Source organism: Schistocerca serialis, chromosome 11 (genome assembly GCF_023864345.2).
Source record: "Schistocerca serialis cubense isolate TAMUIC-IGC-003099 chromosome 11, iqSchSeri2.2, whole genome shotgun sequence".
Classification (NCBI taxonomy): Eukaryota; Metazoa; Arthropoda; class Insecta; order Orthoptera; family Acrididae; genus Schistocerca; species Schistocerca serialis.
This window is the reverse complement of record NC_064648.1, coordinates 199,372,674-199,379,704: the sequence shown is the minus strand read 5'-3', so window position 1 is coordinate 199,379,704 and position 7,031 is coordinate 199,372,674.

Below are 7,031 nucleotides of genomic sequence, written 5' to 3'. Positions count from 1 at the left end.
TTGTTCCGGCGACAACAACTCGGGCACGAATTTTGCCGCCACTCGGTGCACGTTCAAATCGTCACGCAAAATTGCACGTGCAGAATCTTTACTTGCTCCAACCTCTCGGGCAATCTCCCACACGGTCAAATGACGATCTGCCATCACCAAATTTTGCACCCTCTCGACAACAGCTGCACTCTGAGCAGTTTGGGGCCTGCCAGAACGCTGGTCACTCTCCCCCGATCTGCGGTCATTTTTGAATCGCTTGAACCACTCCTTAATTTGTGTTACACCCATCGCATATTCTCCAAACACCTCCTGAATCTTACGAATTGTTTCGTTTTGAGTATCACCAAGCTTTTTACAACATTTGATGCAGTGTCTTTGCTCAAAATTTCAGTCATCTTGAGAGAATCGGTAATCCGACGAACACGTCGTGTAGCACCTCACTCGGCGACCGACAAGCAGCGACTGAATTGCTGGGAGGCGGGGACAAAATTCACGTATGCACATAAAGGTCTCTTCCTTTACTGTGTACAGTGCCACCGCACTATTGCCTCTATTTGGCGCGGGAAAATTGAAGGTCGGATATGTTTTAGACAGACCTCGTACGCGCGCTCTACCTCATTAACCCATTTGCCCCAGAGTTAACAAAATTTTCCTTTTTGTGTGTCCCTATCAACAAATCAAAAGATAAAAAGCTTTTTAGGCAAGATGGGCACTGTCAAAATATATGAATGTAATAAAAGTCATTAACACAAATTACTCATTTATTATAGTTTCATTATGTTTTACATCTTTATATTATGGTGACTACCTTCGCTAAGGAAGACAGACGCCTCTGACAGTGACCTCAGGGATCGAACTCAGTCATAAAATTAAGGAAAAATTTTGTAATCAAAGACAATTTTGAATTACACAAATTTTAAAGATTGCGTTGCGCTGTACTGCAAGATGATCATGTAATACTGCATTGTATTACTTGTTGCGGGTAACTAGGAAACGACTCGTGTAAGTTGACAGCCTACATAAATGTTTCAAAAATGGATTATCTTGCACATCATCACACAAATCAAATCACACTTGGGTAATGAAACAAAGTTCTCTTTTAATTTATGGAAGTGCAATTTTATTTTCCTGCTGGTGAAAGAAAATTGTACAACTCAGTTCCACTGGTCCTCTCATACAGCTACAAAATATTTCTGCACTGGATTCAAACAATTTACAAAACAATGGTAAAAAGAAATCTTCCAATGTCTCCAAGACACTGTACACAAGCAGGAGTATGTGAAAAGCACAAAAGCCTAGAAATTCACAATTCTAAAATGTAACCATTCTGGAATACACCAAAACACTTATAGCAACTGTTTTTGTTTTCATAAACAGCAAAAAGCTTTACTCAAAGTACACAGACCAGCTGTATACGCTAGAAAACTTGTGTAAGACTTTAAAACTTACCGAGTGTAAACTATACGAGACACTTTCGCATATGCCAAAGAAAATTTACACATTCAGATTAGCTCTCCTCGGCACCACAGCACAGTATATAAAACGAACTGTGGTTAGCGAGAGAGCGACACAAGAGATACGCGAAACAAGTTGCACATCCTCACACTCCAGCTCTCTGGGTTAAAACCCACAACTGTTAACATTAATCAGCATACACATTACACTGCTCAGATTCATCTTACTCGTTACTCTACATGCTATGGGGGAAAAGGGAGTGTTCACGTATAAACAGGCACATTTCTTACAACTGATCCACATTTGTCCAACACTTACGAGTGTAGTCCCAAATATGCACTGCTCAGTTTCTTATTTTCTCTTTCAATAATGTACCAGAAAAAGCCCAGTGTAAAATTTGCATTTTATATTTGAAACTTTAACATAAATTTCTTAATTCATTCCGAGCTTAAATTGTAAAACAAACAAAACTTACTGCTGCACTGAAGTAAGAGTAACTGTGACTGCTTGACAACACTAAACATCTACAATCCTCCTCCTGACAGTTTCTTGCGGGTTAAAAATTAAAAATTGTGTAAATCAATAGCAAGTCTGAAAATCCCAATTAGCCAAAACTGTACAATTTATTAGTAGTTCCACGAGATGACAATATTATTCCTAGATACAATTCGTGGGTAGAATAGTGGCTTTCACACAAATTCCGTAACACAATGTGCCAACATTCTCAGCATTTTGGCCTCTTAACTGCTTCAACGATCTAAAAACACCTGGGCGGAATTGTATCTGCCTCTATGGCTTATACCCCACACCTGCTGTTGTATGTAATGAATACTTAAGTCCTCTGTGAAATTTTAACATAGATTATTATGAAGCAGATACAACTTTAAAGCCTCTGCTGAATAACCTTCACTGGCAGAACACGAAAAAGCAGACCACTTCAAAACAGACAGTGCTGCAGAATTCCAGGCGTGTGATAGGCACACCACCAAATACACAAACGTGGCAGTTTAGAACGAGTGCAGACATTCGAAAGAGACACATGTGAGTCACTGCTCGCATTTAGCGAATGTACGAGAGAAGAGATAATCACAGCTCATCTACCAGAGTGACCTTTCATATTTTCCTGGCGTGATGGATTAATGGTGCACTTAGAGATATCCAGTCAAGGTTGCTAACTCCGGCCAGACTGTGAACAGCTGTCGGTCTCACACCGCTATTGTGAGTTCGACACCTGCCGCCCACTTCACCTGCTGATGCTCTTTTGTTTTCCAAAATCTCACTGAAGAATTATAACACCTACGAATACTGTTTCAAAGGAACGGATACTCAAACTGAGCAGTTGCGGCGGCAGTTGAAATTGCAAATACCTGAGGAGGTGGTCCAGACTCACAAGGGGAAGGCCTCAGACACGGCCTACGGATTGGGCTCAAATTTGGCAGGTCGCTTGTGTACAACCTAAAACGAAGGAATCTAAGTTATTTTGGGTCAACACCCCTGTGTTTTTGAGAAAATCACCCCTAAAGGTTGTAACTAATGAGGAAGTATTGAATAGGATTGGGGAGAAGAGAAGTTTGTGGCACAATTTGACCAGAAGAAGGGATCGGTTGGTAGGACATGTTCTGAGGCATCAAGGGATCACCAATTTAGTATTGGAGGGCAGCGTGGAGGGTAAAAATCGTAGAGGGAGACCAAGAGATGAATACACTAAGCAGATTCAGAAGGATGTAGGTTGCAGTAGGTACTGGGAGATGAAGAAACTTGCACAGGATAGAGTAGCATGGAGAGCTGCATCAAACCAGTCTCAGGACTGAAGACCACAACAACACAACAACAACAAAGGTTGTGAAGAGCAATTGACTCAAAATTGGAGGGATCGATAGATAATTGTAAATAGAGCATTTTTCCATCATCGGGTATGGGGTCCGCAAATGCAAACTTTTCCAGAAATCGAGGAAAGAAACTTACATAACTGCCGCTTCTGTACCCACACGGTGAACGCTATTTGGCGACAGCGCTGATAGCGCACCGGCCAAGGTAACTGGCTGGGTCTCGAAGAACCCGGGTTCGAATCTCAAAAGATAGGACACAACAAACAATAACTAGTTACTACAGCATAAACAGACGAGCTAATTACTACAAACTACATACAGTACTCGTCATATGTTACTTACGGAAGGGCACTGTATTCATTCACAAAACGTATTTCATTTGGTGCATTAACGATGGAAAAATCACTACGTGTATCCGCGAGGTTCGCGGCACCTTAATGACGGAAAACAGCTCTTTCCGATTGACTTCTATAAGGCTCGCGCTGGACACCTTCACTCTTCCAGGTTCACAACTACGATATGACGAAGAGGCAACCGGGACAACTTAACTCTGCGCGGGTGCATTCTGTCCCGTGCCTCACTGTAAACAAGCGTCGCGCGGTTGGCCATCTGTGATCCCTCGTGAGGAAGTCGCAGCACTTTGATTCGGAGGTGTTTTCATGTGACAAGGCTTAAAAGTTTAATACTTTACTAACTCACGGCATTTGGGAAATTAGTTTGCCTACCTTATTATTATCATTCCTTATTGATTTACTTACCTTGTTAACCCTCCTATCACTATCAATTGAGATATGGAAAGATACAAACGAAAAGAATAACATCCGCTAGGTTTCTTCGAGATTCGAACCCGGGTTTTCCCATTCTGAGTCATTTAACTTGGCCAATGCGCTATCAGCACTGCCGGCGAAAAGCTTTTTGCATGTCGATACAGAAGTGGCTGTTGTAAAAGTGTCTTACCCCCATTTCTGGAAAAGTATGCGTTTTCGGACCCCATGCCTGATGATGAAAGATGCTCTACTTACAATTACCTATCGATCCCGTCAATTTTGTGTTGATTGCTCATCATAACCTTTAGGGGTGATTTTCTCAAAAACGAGGGGGTGTTGACCCAAAATATCTTAGATTCCTTCATTTTTGGTTGTACACAAGCGACCTGCCAAATTTGAGCCGAATCGGTTGGCCGTGTCTGAGGCCTTCCCCTTGTCAGAACACCTGGAGAGAGAAGCCGAGATTCAAATATCTATCATACGATGGCCCAATATCTGGAAAGATTTGTGTCATACAGAAACATTGCATCAGCGTATTTAACTCCCCTCGACAAAGATAATAAGTCTTGTTTGCAACGTTAAAAATGATGTACGTCCCCGGACGGCGCGTGTGTACCCATTCCATATAAATGTGGCACGGCCATATGTAGGACTTTCCAATGGTTCGAGGAGAGGTGCAAGGAACACCAGTGGGGACCCGGACTAAAACAACTGAGCAAATCGGCTGCCACGAAACGGAAGGCAATGGGACCAGTATTGCAGTAAAAAAACACCAAGTTTCTAGGACAGAAGACTTAAAAAATATGTTGACATAAAGATGAATGAAAACGTAATAAAAGGGGTGGAGATTTCGGTTTAAACGAGGCTTGCCATCTGGCACTCTATTTATTAAATCTCAGGAACCGAAACATTCACCAGAGCCCATAAACACAGAGTGAGAGTTTTACAGGGTATCAGTGTAGGCTCTGACATATAATATGAGAGATCACAGAGGGAGATGAATTAATGTAACAACTAGTTTTGGCTATTTAGGTAATTATCCAGTGTTTAGTTAGAAAAAGATGCTGTATGCATAAAAATGTCAGTGTATCCACATTACATGCTGCCGTTCATTTTGGTTCGCAAATTTAACCATTCTCAATGTTTTTGACACTGAGTCGGTGCACGTATCTTTGATCCTGTCTTACGCGCACCAGCTAATTGTTTAAACATCAAGAACATAAGCACACAATGTGAATACGCTGCCATTTTTATATCTAGGGCATTTTTTCTAGAGGAACATGGCTATTAGCTAAAAAGGACAATAATGGTTGTGAAAATTTAAATAAATAAATTCCAAGTGGAAAAATGCTTTACCCATTTGATACATATATGGCTGTAGTTCCATTTTCTGACAGCAGGTGAAAATACGGTCCTGTAAGCAGCCAGAATGTGAAATGTTTCTGTTTTGACGTCAGTATGCTTTTTGTCCATTTCGCGGTGTGTGTCGATTCCTTTTGTGAAGTGAATGTTGGTGCAAAGAGTTAAGAAAGTTGAAGTTTTCCACATGAAACACAATGGCTGTTGAGAAGAAAGGCTGTGCACTGCTGGTAAAGTTGTTTTATCAGAACAGCAGCTGTGATGTACCTTTTGGATTTCTTGCTTTTATGTTTCGTTTTCTTTAAAGGCAAAGAGAAAAGGTGAAGCGGTAGCCCAGCGTAGAGCCTGCACATACCATCGTGTATTTTTTATTTTCAAATGTTAAAAAACATAAGATGTTTCCCCTGTTCCTTGGTAAGAGGAAGGACTCTCTCTCTCTCTCTCTGTGCTAATGAACGAAGGTAGATGTTATTTTAGAGTGTAATCGACGGTAGCCATTTTGGTTATGAGAATAAGTGAAAAGTCTGTATTTTTTGATGTGTGTAAAAGAAATAATACATTCGTATTTAGTTAGTGAAAAATTGAGTTATTATTCCAAGTAGCACTGTAATAATAAGAATTGAAGGCCACCTGTGTACTTCGAAGTTATCACAAAGATTCGATTACCATATCATGGACACAGTCGAGGCTTTGTAGGTGGATACGGCAATCGGACATAGTATTATTAATCGGTAAGCATAAATCTACAGCAAGGGAAAGACTATTTCATCCACGCAGAATTAATACGAACTAATATGAACTCATTTACATGCATAGTCCAGCTTACTGTGCTCGTCCGAGCGCCAAAAAATTAATCTCATTAATTCCATACATCTAAACATATTTTTTATATCTAAAAACAAAGATGATGAGACTTACCAAACAAAAGCGCTGGCAGGTCGATAGACACACTAACAAACACAAACATACACACAAAATTCAAGCTTTCGCAACAAATGGTTGCTTCATCAGGAAAGAGGGAAGGAGAGGGAAAGACGAAAGGATGTGGGTTTTAAGGGAGAGGGTAAGGAGTCATTCCAATCCCGGGAGCGGAAAGACTTACCTTAGGGGGGAAAAAAGGACAGGTGTACACACACACACACACACACACACACACACACAAACACAAACACAAACACACACACACATATCCATCCGCACATACACAGACACAATGTCTGCTTGTGTCTGTGTATGTGCGGATGGATGTGTGTGTGTGTGTGTGTGTGTGTGTGTGTGTGTGTGTGTGTGTGTGTGTGTGTGTGTATACCTGTCCTTTTTTCCCCCTAAGGTAAGTCTTTCCGCTCCCGGGATTGGAATGACTCCTTACCCTCTCCCTTAAAACCCACATTCTTTCGTCTTTCCCTCTCCTTCCCTCTTTCCTGATGAAGCAACCGTTTGTTGCGAAAGCTTGAATTTTGTGTGTATGTTTGTGTGTCTATCGACCTGCCAGCGCTTTTATTTGGTAAGTCTCATCATCTTTGTTTTTACATATATTTTTCCCATGTGGAATGTTTCCCTCTATTATAAACATATTTTTATTATACATAATTTTTTAATTGTATTATAAAGTGGCGACTGTGACAGGACT